Raw genomic sequence first — 15,555 nt, forward strand, 5'->3', positions numbered from 1 at the left:
ATCACATTATAACAATATGTGTCGAAGTTCGTTATGAAGAAAGTTTTTTTCCTGATCTTTTGGGTTCATCTTGATTTGGTTGTAACCATAGTAAGCATCGTGCAAACTCATTAACTCATGCCCGGCCGTCGCATCAATCATTTGATCAATGTTCGGCACTAGGAACGAGTCTTTTGGGCATGCCTTGTTTGGAACTACTACTACATTAGCTAGTCAATTAGGATACTTTACCTATGGTATTGAATCGATATCAAGAAAATGAGTAACCTCTTCTTTGACGAATTTGTTTCTGACCTCAGTAATAGGACGTTTTTGTGCCTTACCGGAGGGATATTAAGATCCAGGCTTAGTTTGTGCATTGCCACTTCTGGCGGGATACCTGTCATATCCACGTGCAAACACGCGAAACAATCAACGATAAATCTAAGAAAATTGATAAATCCAAACCTGAGCTCAGGGTGTAGTCTTGTCTCCAAGTGGAACTTCCTCTCCAAGAACTTTTCGAACAACACAACTTGATCAAGTTCTTCTGCTATGGACTTTGTTGCATTCGTTTCTTCTGGTACTTGGAAATATCTTGGTACCTGATAGGATTCTGGTGACTCCTCTCACTAGTTGAGTTCGCTCGACTCCGGAGCAGGCGTCGGTTCCTGTAATTACTATGTTGCATGCTCCTTCCCTTTGCTAATGTAAACTGAGATTGTGTTCATCTCCCTTGCTACTGGTTGGTTGCCCTTAATTTGTTTAATTCCCTCGGGAGTTGGAAATTTCAATAATTGATGATATGCTGAGGGCACATCCTTCATCTCGTGCAACCATGGTCTCCCCAGAATAATATTATAGCCCATATCGCCATCTACTGCTTCAAAGAGGGTCGTCTTCATTCCCCACTTGGCGTTTGTGGGCGGCAGAATCTCTCCTTGGATAGTCACGCTTGCCAAATTGAACCCGACGAGGAGTTTTGTGGCCGGAATGATACTTCCGATCAGCTTGGCTTGCTCCATCACTCTTTACTAGATAATATTGGCCAAACTTCCTGGGTCTACCAAAACACGTTTAATTTTAAAATCTAACACATTAAGAGAGATTACCAAGGCATCATCGTGCAGTAATAGTAGTTCATCTGCGTCTTCCTATATGAAAGTAATATCGTCCTCTGCGACTTCTCGGAGTCTCTTATTGTGGGTAACTGACACCTTCGTCTTTTTTGCTGCCAAAAATGTCACACCATTAATCTCGTTCCCCCCGAAAATCATGTTGATTGTCAGATGAGGAGCATCTTCTCCTGCTTTTGAAGGTTCCACGTTATCACGATTGCAGCCGTAGTTTTTTTTAGCCCGGTCGCTTAAGAATTCTCTGAAATGGCCGTTTTTTAACAATGTTGCTACCTCCTCGCGCAAATGCCTGTAGTCCCTAGTCCGCTGACCGTTGGTCCTATGGTATTCGCACGATAAATTAGGACCCCTTTGATTGGGATCGGATCTCATTGGTTTCGGGAACCGTGCATCCTTAATGTTTCTCATAGCCGACACTAGTTCCACTATACTGACGTTGAAGTTGTATTCGGATAAACTGGGGTAGGAAGAATCCTGGGAACCTGATACCTCTTTGTCCTACAATGATCTGTTATGCCAACTCTCCTATCGTTAGTGAATCTATCCGCCGACCGAAACCCATACCGCGTCCTTCGGCCCTTTCATAGGGCAAAAACTAACCTCTTGAAGACCATCAATCTGTGTCGAAATCATCCTTTGATTTCTCATTATTCTTCACCCGGTCCCGACCCTTGGTTGATGCTGGGTAACAGAGCTAATCATCCTCAATTCTTATCTTTAACTTGTACCGGTTGTGAACATCTGCCCATGTTGTTGCGTGGAGCTCGAGCAAAATTTCTTTTAATTTTTGGGAAGGGTCGAAACTTCTCGAATTCAATCCTTTAGTGAATGTTTTAGCTGCCCATTCGTCCCGTACAGCCGATAGCAACATCCTTTCTTTTTCGAATCTGGTCATGAACTCCCGTAGAAATTCGGACTCTCCTTGTGCAATCCTAAATATGTCAGCCTTTCGGACATGTACCTTTCAGGCCCCTGCATGGGCCTTGATAAAAGAATCCACGAGCATCTTGAAGAAATCTATTGAGTGCTCGGGCAAGAGCGAATACCATGTCAGGGTCCCCTTTGTGAGGGTCTTCCCGAATATTAGTCCATATCAATCAAACTTTATGAAAAATAGAAGGGCTAGGGATAATGCTATTGTTATCGAGGAAGTTATCTCTAGTTTCAAAAAAATAAGTGGTAAAATTGGTAGTATATTACTTAAAATAGACCTAGAAAAAGCTTTTGATAAGATTGAATGATCATTTATCTATAAAATGCTTCTATTTTTTAAATTTCCTCCAAATATGACAAAACTTATCATGTCATGTGTTACTACTAGTATCATTGCAGTACTAGTTAATGACTCAAAAATAAACTTCTTTAACCCTAATAGAGGTATTAGACAAGGAGATCCCATGTCCCCATATATTTTCATATTATGTATGGAGATACTTTCAAGATATATTAATCACCAATTTGATATCAAGCAATGGATTCCCATTAAAATATGCACCAAAGGTCCTGCCCTATCCAATCTATTCTTCGTTGACGACCTTATCCTAATGGGAAAAATAAATAACACAACATGCTCCACGATCTGGAATGGTCTTAATCTATTTTGTCAACTGTCTGGACAAAATATTATGCTAAATCCAAAATTATATTTTCAAAAAATTGCTCAAGAGATTGTATCAATAACACCTCCTCCTACTTTGGCATTAAGAGTAGTAATTCCTTCGGCAATTACTTAGGTTTTCTCATTCTACAGGGTCACCCAGACCAAAATATTCTCAATACATAATCGATATCATGCGCAACAAACTCTCTAGTTGGAAAACAAATTGCATGAACATACTTCAGTAAGATTGACTCAATCTCGTGTGGAGCTAAATTGTTCCCCTTCACCGCCGTTGTATAAGTGGTGATGTGCTCCTGAGGATCCAAAGTCCCATCATACTTCGGCATGTCTGGCATTTTGAACCGCTTCGGGATCTATTCTGGTGTCGTGCTTGGTTTGAAAGGTAACTAGGTGTATTTCTTTAAGTCCGGTCCTTTCAACACTGGTGGTGTGCCCGGAATTAATCCATTTGGGCATTATTTCCCTCATAAACCGCATGAGTTTGGTTTTAAAGGGATCATTCTCATTGTTGTTACCGGATTTGCTACCGTTTCCCACGGCCCTGTCGATGCCAACTTCGCCCCTCGGGGTGTTGTTGTCGACCCTCTACATTGTTTGGTTTGTGGGAGCACCGGGAGGAACTGGACCTCGTCCATTCCTGTTGTTGAAAGCACCCAACAATGCCTGCCACAACTCCATCATGACCTGATCTTGTCGTGAGAGGTGGCCCATAATGGCTTTTTGCCGCTCCCTCAGGATCCTTAGTGTTTCAATGGCGTGCTCGTCCTCAGCATCATCGGGAGTTGCCTATCAAACATGTCGTGGATATTGACCGCCATGGACCGGTGTGGCCTCATCCCTCTCATTGCGGGTATCACTAGTTGAATCTTCGTGCTGAGGTTGACTTCCTTAGGCCTCAATATTGTGTGCGATGTTGACATCGTTATCTGCCATTTTCTATGATTTTTGCTAAGAACAACGAATCAAACAAGTAATAGATACAAGGATCAACTCAATTAAACAACTGTCTAAGCCCCACGGTGGGCGCCAAAATATTTACCCATAAAACGGTACAGTTGAATTTATACGTGGTTTATAGACAAGTGAATCAATTTGATCCCACAATAAAAAATAAATTAAACAAGAATATAAGACTTAGCGTTGAAATTGAGATAAAACAGCAGAAATTTTGGTTGCGGGAGTAGAGTTTCTGGAGGCAATAGTAACTATATTAATAAGCAAGAAGATAAGATATTATTGAGCTTTGAATAGTATATAGCATAAGCTTATCAGAAAATTCCCTCCTTACAATGGTTGTTGGAATCCCTATTTTGTAGTGGTACCTAGGGAACGATGTACTAGGATCAAGCCTTTCTTAAATGATAATTGTGGGGCCATTGAAGAATGTGTAACGGCAAGCTATGAATGTCATATTCTCTATAATGGATTATGTATTTAATACTGTCGAATATTCCTCATTGAATGATATCGGGTGATAGGCATCCACTTGTCTTCATGAGCAACATTCCCTTTCGGGGGCTTCCCGTGCCAGCCGAGACTGTTGCTCCTGGTCTTATCTTCCACCTGTCTTGCTTTTCCATCTGTTTTTAGTTCCATGTGTCATTTTATTAGATGAGTATTTAATAGGGACCGATTTTATCCTATACAATGTTATATAGTGAATTGATTATCTCCGCATGTAAATATAGGTCAACTGGCCGAATCATATTAAATATTTGTATCTCTTTTAATATATTTCTCGTTGTTATCTGATTTATCTTCGTTAAAAATATTCTTTGTTACCTTTCGCATAACACTTATTTCGACACTAAAAATATCAACCGTAGTTCAATCAATCTTTTTGCTTACGGTACAAGGAGACACCCGTAAGTTGTTCCTTTACGATTTATGTCAATCTATTTGGTATAAATGTGTTTCGACGATATCAAATAAAATTAAAGTAACATCTTGCAATACAAGTTGGTGTACACATGATAAGAATAAAATATTTTCTGAGTTTTTACACCGACCAAACTTAGAAACCATACAATCAATCTTGATATTTTTGCAGAACAAGCGTGGTACAGCTTGACCGCCCTGTTTGATGACTTATCTATTCAAGATCCTAGAAAACGATCTCCAAACAGCCACGTACAGTAATAATTTTTGGCCTTTTTATTGAACATTTTAATTAAGCACGTGGGAAAATCTAATGAAAATTATAAAATGTTTCATCTTAAACGACATTAATTTGCTTTGAATTATTTTTTAACTTTTCTTGCCGACCCCCTAATACCTGTTCATTGGTGAAAGATAAGGGACTTATTATACTTCATGGCGCACATGAAATCTTCACGTTAATATAGTCCGTACGTGTTTTCCGTTTAAAAGATATTTATATCTATATCTATATTATATTAAAAGCACAAAGAACCTTAATGAAATGTCGTTCGCCTTTTTAACTATTTTAAAATATTATTATATTGGACAAATTAGTCATTTTATTATTTTCCTAATATTTATGACTTTAAAGTCAACTAAAATATTACATATTAAATTATTTATTTATCTGAACTAATGTAGGAAGTCCTAATATTTAGGATTTAAAATCAATTAGTATTTCAATTAATCTATAGAACTATAAGGAAAAACATAAAATCTAACGTGTGAAATATTTGGTAACATATTTCTTTTAAGGTGTAGATTCCAAACGGCAAAGTATTCTTATATGTGGCAAAAGTCTTGAAATAATTAAACTCAAACTATATTATCAAATTGGTTATAACATTTGAAAATATATTTTATATAGATCTCACACATAAATTATATAAAAATAATAAACGAAATAAATAAAGGAAAGAATTAAAAATATCAATGAAAGCGGAAGTATGGGGTTCTTGGATAATAATAGAGGTGCTTCATTTTTTAATAATGTTTTACGTTTTCATATATACAATTACTCATGTTATGTTACGAAATTTAAAATGGACCAGAATATTTCATTAATGATATTATTCTATATCATATCGTTAGCTTTTAAAATTTTAAAATATTTATCATATTTATTCAAATGTCGAGAAGCAATCCACTATAACTCAAAAATTATTAGTGATTCCAATAAGATAATTTATGAAAATCTTTAATTTTTTAAATAATAATAAATTAAGCTAAATATAAGTGGATTTCTTGATTAAAAGAATAATTATTGTTCCTGAGAAATTATTCAAATTTTAGATTTTTTGGTATATAATGATTGTTAATTCTTTGAGATTTATAAATATTTTTCTTTTTTTTTAATTGTTTGGAACATGTCTTGCATGGATGTTTTTCATCCATTCAATTTTTTAACTATTTGAAAAAGATAATTCCTATTTAAAAAATCAAATTAGAATTTAAAATTTAAAATTTAGTATAAGGTAACATTGAGGAATATGAATAAACCTAAAATATATTATTTTCAAATTCAACATATAAGTGAAATCATTTTCCAGTTGGCACAATTCTTAAGGTATATAAATTATTTTCATAAAGACCATTGGTGATGAATGAAATCCAAAAATCAAGTAAAATATTTCAATTGACACAATCTTAAGGTACGTAAATTATTTTTATAAAGACTACCATTGATGAAAGAAATCAGAAAATCAAGCGAAATTTCTTACACTAAAATGTTAAGAGTTAAATTATTTAAATTTTAAACTTGAAAAAACAAAAACGATTCAATAGATACAAAATGTATTCAAAATAAGCAGACATTAATTTCTTTTTAATTTTTCATCAATTCTTACAATTGACTCTCTAATTTTTTTATATTATGCTATTTATTATACAATATTCATTCGATATTAGTCATTTTCAGATTTTACATTACCACTTAATTCATTTTCTTATGAACTATATGGCCAACCTCTTCATTTCAAATCTCTAAAAAAAAAAATCAAATTTTAAAAAAAATTATATTAATTTGAAGACTCTTTAAAGAATCATGAAAAAAAATATAATAAATATCCAGTCATTTTAGATGATGTTATGACACAGAAATGATTATAATTGTCATGTAATATTCAAAAGTATGTTCCATTTAAATTTAAGAGGAAATACATGTGTTCGAACAAAAAATATTGACCAATTTTTTAGATTTCACATTAAAAAAAGTTAATTATTTTTCAAATATTTAGAATAGTGAAAGAACTTGTGAAATTGAAGTTATAATATTATAAAATTAATTTTTTCAGTTAAACTGTTGATTGACAATTGAGAAATTATATGAAGCAGTTTCTTTCTTTATCGAGTTAATTATACACGATCAACATGTATAGTCATCTTCAATAACTTAAAATTTTATTTATAATTAGATATAATTTTTAACTAAATCATATTTATTGAGATAGGATACACGTGCATCGCGCGTAACTAGTTATTTCTAAAATTGCAAAGACAGTTTTTGTAATTGACTGAGTTTTTAAATTTTCGGAAAGTTATTTGTTCCAAAGTTCTTTCTAAAGTAAAGATTTCCGAACTCAAGTTTTCAAATCCTTCAAAAAACTCAATAATTCTCCAAAAACACAAAAAAAAAAAAAAAAAAAAAAAAAGGAGTCTACAAAAATTGTACTAGCAGGACGTTAAACAAACGCCGGCCACCAAGCTGATGAACGTTATTGAGGTATGAGTTGGTCGGAAAAATTCATGATCATATAGAATTATAGATGACGATTGACGAAGATTCTCTCTAGGAGATATTTTAATATATAACTGCCACATATTTTCTGAGAAGTATTATTTAGTTTATTCTGAAAGTTGAATGAACTAAAAAATAATTGGAAAATGGTCCGTAAGCCACGGCCCATGGGGAGTGGCAATTTACTAGTCTGTTCTCTCGCTAGCATTCTTACATGGTGGCATACAAAGGAGAAAGCACTTTTCATATAACTTTGATATAAATATCAGGTATTAATAAATAAAAAAAATTCTATCACGGAATAGTACTTTTCTTTAACAAAAATATGAAGAAGTTTTGAAAATTTTATTGCGCCTTTCCTGTGGGTCTAAAGTCTAAACTCAAAAGAATCAAGTTGTTAACATCCTAGGAAACTTTCCTTGTTTGGTTAGTTTTTTCAAGCATTAGTGAAAATTTTACCTCTATACACCCTATTTATTATAAATTAAAATTATTTTAAAATATTATTTTCTTAGCTATCTTTTATATTTTATAGTAAAATAAGTATTTATAGTATATACTACCATAGAGGCATGAAATACACTATTTATGTTTTTCCTCTCTTAGACAGCTGGACATACCTATTTTTAAGGTGATTGTCATTACTGTATTCATGAATACATGCGCATACAGCTGGATTGCCCTGATTTTAGGTGTTTTTTACTGCTATATTCATGAATACAGCAGCGCGAATACATGTGAATACATACGCGTACCGCTGGACTGCCCTTATTTTAGGCACTTTTTACTGCGGTATTCATGAATACATGGCGCGAATACATGTAAATACATGCGCGTACAGCTAGACTGCCCTGATTTTAGGCGTTTTTTACTGTTGTATTCTTGAATACAGCAGTGCGAATACATGTGAATACATGTGAATACATGCTCGTATAGTCGGACTGCCCTGATTTTAGACGCTTTTTGTTGATGTATTCATGTATACATGGTGTGAATACATGTGAATACATGTGCGTACAGCGGGACTACCATAATTTTTAGGCGTTTTTTGCTGTTGTATTCATGAATACAACAACGCGAATACAACGAATACACTACCGTAACAATTGAATAGTAGCTATAGGAAGTTATTATGTATATGAAAGCTATAGGAAGTTAATAGCCACTAAACAATAGTGGTTTCTAAAAATTCCTCTTAGCTATTTGCGCAGCAGTTGCGCTATTTCTCTTTTAGTTTTCTGAAATGCATGTGTTTACCTTGAAAATGGTAATTACAATTAGATCTAATTTTGTGATTCTAAGAATATGTGATTTATTTTTATGCTAGTTGTTAGGCAATAGTTACTAAGTGTGAGTTAGGAAAGTAAAGTAAGAATAGAGAGCAACGTTATTATCCAAAACAAATAGTTGTGGATCGGGGCATCGGGCTGGCCTAAGCAGGGCCTCAGGGTCGAGCTAAATGCTTGACTGGGGCTGATCGATGGGGGACTAACAGCCCTAAGGGCCTTGATGATGACTCTTTATGATCAACGATGAGTAATAAATGAAGAACAATCAATGAAACTAAATCAAAGGAAAGACAATAGAGAGTGTTTAAGTTAGAGAGCAGAGAATGTTCTTGTTCTTGTTTGAATATCAGCCGTGCAAGAAATAGCAAGGGTCCCCTTTATATAGGAGGGAGAATCCCAACATGGTACATGTATAATTATTACAAAGAAACGTAGCTGGTACAGCTACATAATAGTCCGATATGGACTGGTACTATTCTTGCAGGTGTTGTCAGCTTTCACCACGTGCCTAGGGTATTTCCCGCTCGTTCATGATAGTCACCGATTTGTTGTTACCCCGAGATCGAACATAGGGAACCCTCGGGGTCGAACATCGGAGAGCGGTGTCTTGGGCATTCCAGATGGAGCTTCGGAATGCCACAACGATCATAAAATCGGACTCTACGATTTTAGAAGTATAAAGATAGTCCCCGCATTTCTTAGAGTGAAAATGATAAGAAAGGGTCTTGAATTCTTGCCCCTTTGATACTTCGATCACAACGTCAGTTGCACCCTATCAAGTGATTGATATGACAAATAGGGTGTCTAAAGGTCGCGTTTATACAACCTTTAAAAGCCTTTGAATTAATTAAAACGGTTGGCTATTTTTTGGCCCGCTTCCAATGTACACATTTGACCTCTATAAATACTTCTTCCTTCGGCCATCTTAGCAGTAATAGCGTTTGAGCATCGATATGTTCCAATTGCGTGGGAGTTGTTCACCTTCCATGGTACCAAGCTTGTAGGGTCCCTTGTTGATCACCCCGAGGACGCGGTACGGTCCTTCCCTGTTTTGGCCTAGCTTTCCTTTATTAGGGCTTCGAGTATTTAGGGTGACTTTCCTTAGGACTAAGTCTAGATTGATCTGATACAAACTTAGGTCGCCGGGACTTCCGAGTTTGAATTAAATGAGAGCGGGGCCTTGTATTTCTTCAAAATAAAGCTTAGCCTTTTTAGGCACCGTTGATATTCCCCGAGTGAAACTTCGCTTGATCATCTGAAAATAAAGATATCCCTTAGGCTTTTGTAAATAGTCCCTGAGTGAGGAAACACTCGAACTCGGGTGGTCCTTGGGCTTAGTAATCAAGAGAACGTTTGAACTCGAAATAAAGATAGCCTTGAGGCTTTATTAATAATCCTCAGACGAGAACTGACACGGACTTAGGTAGCCCAGGGGCCAAAGAATCGGGTGAATGACCCACATTTGTAATAGTAGAGATCCTCGAGATCGGGAACCATCTCGAGGCTAGGTTTATGTGGATAGATCCTTAGAGCCAATCGTTATAGCAATAGAAATCCTCGAGACCGGGCATCATCTCGAGGCTAGGTTGATATGGGAATCCGTGACCCCTCGAACGTTGTACGACAACGCCATTTGTATGACATGGCCACGAAGTAACCGAGGTGGCCCCACCGATACACGTATCCGAAAGTAATAATGGCCAAGTCAGAATTAATTGGCCTTTAGAGTAGGCGGGCATTCGCCACTTGCTCTATATATGAGTTTGCTTTCCTCTTATTTGAGGATTCCGTTGCTTTGAGCAGCTATCCTTTTCATAGAGTTCTCCTTCCTTGCGTCAGCTCTTTCACCATTTTAATTTAAAGCTTTCGCCTAAGTTCTCATTTCCCCTTTCTTGTTTCACCATAGTTATGGCTGTTATGGCCAAGCCCGTTTATCAAGAAGAGGAGAGTTCCACCTCTATTTCCCGCTCGGTCGCTGGTACACCGCCGGCGTCCAGTGAGCCAACCTCGAGATGTTTCATTTCGAGGAGGTACTTTTCGTTAGAGAGACCTCCCAATGTTCAGGGCCATTGGAAGTATGCATCGAAGTCCATTTCATCAATAAGAGAGGAACACCTCGAGGCAATGAGGAGAGACTGCGGATGGGGAGAAAAGGGTGGTACTGCAGGTACCTTCCCCCGAAGAGAACATCATGGCTTATGCCGAGGGGTTTTTGAATGTATACACGTACCCCTTTACATTGGGCCCTCTCGATAGGGTCGTGCTCGAGTTTTGTAGAAGATATCAGGTTACCCTAGCACAGGTTTACCCGTTGTTTTGGAGGATAGTGTTGATGATAAGGTACTTTGCAGATAAAGTCGGGCTTTAGTTCACCCTCAGCCATCTTATTAGATTGTATTGTCCCTTCCATTACCGAGGCCTGATTACTTTGTGACGCTGATACACCCGGCCCTTTGTTTCTAGTAATTAAGAAGATGGGGACCGAGGGTGGATGAGTCGATTCGTCCGAGTGTGGGCTATCGATATTATCCCCGTAGAGTTCCTGCCATTTCTCGAGAAATGGAATTTCACACGTAAGTGATACACTTGTGTTCTTATTATTTTTTTCCATGGTGGAGGCGGGCTCCGTAAAGACGTTTTCCTTCTCTTTTTTTCAGCAATCTCGTGGCTGCCATACAAGGTTCCCGACCTGGCGGATTGGTCTCGGAAATTGGCAGCTTGCTCGACTTACGATGAGCGTAAGTGGCGAGATCTGTCTAAGGGTAGATGGGAGGCCAAACACCACGGTACGTACTATGTGGTTTGTTTTCTTTGAAATGTACTTTCGTTTATGTGTATTAACTCCGTCATTGCAGACATTGGAGAATTTTTTGAGATGCGACCGTGCCCCCTCGGAGAGGAGGAAGGATCATCGGCTTTGGGGCCGAGGAATGATAACAAACGAAAGGAATCCTCGAGGGATGAGGGTGCTTATAGCTAGGCAAGCCCTACTCGGAGGCTCAAAGAAGATGTATCAGCTGAGCATGCAGCGTCCGAGGCTTCTAGCCTCGGAAAATGGTTCCTCCTTTGTTGTCGTCTTCTTTTCCCATCGAAGGTACTTCGAGGGATAAAGATTTTCTGCCGCCTTCCTTTTCTACCACTGAAGGTACTTCGAGGGAAATTCGAGGCCAGGGGACGCCTAAATAAAGCGGGGTATCGAGCGACCATATTCCCATCGGGAGTGGTTCTACTGGGGCCAATTAGACCAGGCTAGTAGATGTGCGCTCAACTTTTGAGGGGGCTTAATGGCTTTGTTCTGTGGTGAATTTCGGTCGACTGTATTGGCTTTTTAGTTTTGCACTTTCATTTTCTTATTGAGCTTCTTTTTCATAGGCCTTCGACAAGCTGAAGTCCGAGCTACTCCGTCGTGAATCAGGTTGCAAAAAGCTTTGGACTGGGAGAAATCCCTCAGGCTTCTTTGTGACAAAAGGGAAAAGGAGTTGAGACATCTTCAGTACAAGATGAATCAAAGCTTGAACTACGAAGGCCACCTCGAGAAACAGGTAACCTTTGTTTTGAGGTGATGCATGTTTCTTCTTCTATTCCTCAGAGATTAATATTTTGATACTTCAGTTGCAGAGTAAAACGGAGGACCTGGAACGCCTTTGGGGCAAAGTTGGTCAGGCCAAGTATGAGTTTAATGAGCTAAGGGCTCAGGTGGATGCCCAAGTTGCGGCCAAGAAGAATGCTTTGGCCAAGGCTTCTGCCCTTGAGGTGCAACTCCGAAATGCTCGTGAAAACGGCTCGGTCCAGACGAGTAGGATTACAAGGCTCGAGTCTGACCTTTTGAAGATGAAGGCCGAGGTCGTGGACGCCTGGGTTAAAGCCGAAGAGATTCGAGCTAAGGCTGATAAGAAAGTGGTTGTCTATTTAAAAGACATTGCCGACGCTCGAGCTGAGTTGAGAGGGGCTTCCGATAGGGAGAGCAGAAGCAATGCGTATGCCCGGTGCAAATCCCGGAGGGAAACCCTCGAGGAGATCCATTCTAGGGGCTTCGATCTCTCTGAAGAGATAGATTAGGCCAAGGTGGATGAATATGACGCCAAGTTCCTCGTATCCGGTGCCGAAGATGATGATGAAGGGGCCGATGGGGACGTAGTCCCCGAGAGGAAAGTAGACTAGGCTTTTTCTTTCTGATTCTATGTATGATGCTCTTAGAGGACATTTATAAATGAAGCTTTATATTTTTTCGCATATACATATGAAAAGAAGCCTTCTCCTTTTATGAATTTATCTATGCTTGAGTATATCTTTCTTTGTCACAGATTTTGACGTTTGTCGATGATTATCCAGGTGAACTAGACTTCGAGGAAAAACCCTTAGGTTTACAAATCGGCACTGAGTCTTGTTGGGCTGGCCCATAGGCTTTTACACGTAGGGTCGGTATGACCTCTGATATAGGCTGGTGCTTAGGCTCTTACGCGTTGGGTCAGTACGACCTTTAATATAGGCTGGCACTTGGGCTCTTACGCGTTGGGTCAGTACGACCTCTAATGTAGGTTAGCGCTTAGGCTCTTACACGTTGGGTCGATACGACCTCTAATGTAGGTTGGCACTTAGGCTCTTACGCGTTGGGTCGGTACGACCTCTAATGTAAGCTGGCGCTTAGGCTCTTACGCGTTGGGTCGGTAGGACCTCTAATGTAGGCTAGCTCTTGGGATCTTACGCGTTGGGTCGGTACGACCTCTAATATAGACTTTATTTTTCCCTCGTTAAAGACTTTTTGAAGTTTTTGTATTCGCCCGACTCTTCGACTGTTCGATAAGAACCTCGATTGTAAGCTGTTATGAAGTGATGAATGAGCACCTCAGGAGGTTTCGCTCGATGGCTGAATTGTTTTTAAGCCTGTTATTTGGAGTTGACATGATCAAAGCTCTTTTTCTTATGCCGAGGGTAGCCTGATTAATCGGTTTTTTTTGAAGTTTTTTCGAAGTAATTGAAGGCTAGTGATTTTATGGTGATGGTCGGGCATCCCCGAGCCACGTTAGTTTGGCCGAAGCCTTGTGACCGTAGTCATTGTGTTTGGCCGTAGCCTTTAGTCCCCGAGTGAAGTAGCTTCGGTGTCTATATCGAGGGTATGCCTTTTTAGGGTTCTTACAAGTTTGAATATATAGCCTTAACTTAAGATCAGGATTATGTCTTTTGTAAGGTCTTATAAATTTGATCATGCCTTACTTGAGGCCTTACCGATAGGTTACTTGGCACAAGTATAATTCATGTCTTGCTTGAGGTCTTACAGATTCTTGGTACAAGTATGATTCATGCCTTTCTTGAGGTCTTACAGATTCTTGGTACAAGTATGATTCATGCCTTGCTTGAGGTCTTACAGATTCTTGGTACAAGTATGATTCATTCCTTGCTTGAGGTTTTACAGATTTGGTATTGCCTTATGGAGGTCTTATGAGCTCGAGGTTGCCCGCACGGGGCCCTATGGCCTCAAGTTTTTGATAGCTCGATGGGTGACAGTCGCTTGCAGTCCCCGAGACTTCGAGCGCTTTTTTGGCTTTGGAGCCGTTTTTTGTAAACTTTGATGTTGCCTCATTTAGGGCTTATGAATTCAAAGTTTCTGACCCGGAGGTCTTACCGCTTCGAGTTTTTGATGTCAATCCCCGAGTGTTGGGAAATTTCTGGCCCTGGAGCCGTTTCTTGTAAAAATAGCAGATTTCTTTGAAGCGCAAAGCGTTTTTGGTGGTAAAAGATACTCCTTTGATTACTTGGTACAATTATAAATGTTTTCATCGTCAAGGGTTCAATTATTCTATACGGAAACAGTTCATTCGACCGTTTGGCCCGATACATCACCTTCATATCGAGACCCTTTTTGGCTCATCTTGACTTTTTCGAGAAGGTGATCTCTCGGGGGGATGCCCCCAATGTTCGAGGTTGATTAAAGAGAAGCCTTGAGTACTTGTTAAGTCCTCCTTAGGTAGCATATAGATGTTGCCTCGTTAAATACCTTGCCGGTAAAACCCTTCTTGGGATAAAATCCGATCGAAGGAAAAGAGTGCAAAACATGCTTTAAAAACTAAGGTCTTCAAGATGGAGAGTGCTTCGATTGTTCTTACCGGAATCATGTACATAGGTTAGTGGAAAACATAAATGAAAAAGGGAGACGGTTATACCTTAGTAGTGATGGCGCTTCGAGCCTCGATATTCTTCAAATGTTTGCTCCGGGGATGCGGTACGGTCCTTTGCTAATTGACTTGGGTGTAGCCGAGAATGTAGCTCGTGATTGCTACTTCGTTGTTTGCTTATCCTTTGGCTCCTTCGATGTTGAAGGTGTCGATGTCGGTGCCACATCGTGCACCGCGAACATCTCTCTTGTTGCATGTTGTTCCCCGTATACAGTTTTTATTCCGTCCTTCGTCGAAAACTTCATCATTTGATGAAGGGTTGATGGTATTCCTCTCATGCAGTGTATCCACGGCCTTCCGAGCAAGGCATTGTACCTCATGTCCCCTTCGATGACATGAAATTTGACCTTTTGGGTTGTGCCGTCCACGTTGACTGAGAGGGTGATTTCCCTTTTCGTTGTCTCGCTCGCCATGTTAAATCCATTGAGGACTCGAGAGGCGGGTATGATCTGGTCCAGCAGTCCGAGCTGCTCCACCACCCTTGACTTGATAATGTTGGCCGAGCTACCTGGATCCACAAGCACACGATAATGTCATGTCCCCTTCGATGACATAAAATTTGACCTTTTGGGTTGTGCCAGTCACGTTGACCGGGAGGGTGATTTCCCCTTTCGTTGTCTTGCTCGCCATGTTAAATCCGTTGAGGACTCGAGAGGCGGGTACAATTTGGTCGAGCAATCCGAGCTGCTCCACCACCCTT

This window comes from Nicotiana sylvestris, chromosome 6 (assembly GCF_000393655.2).
Source record: "Nicotiana sylvestris chromosome 6, ASM39365v2, whole genome shotgun sequence".
In the NCBI taxonomy this organism is placed as follows: domain Eukaryota; kingdom Viridiplantae; phylum Streptophyta; class Magnoliopsida; order Solanales; family Solanaceae; genus Nicotiana; species Nicotiana sylvestris.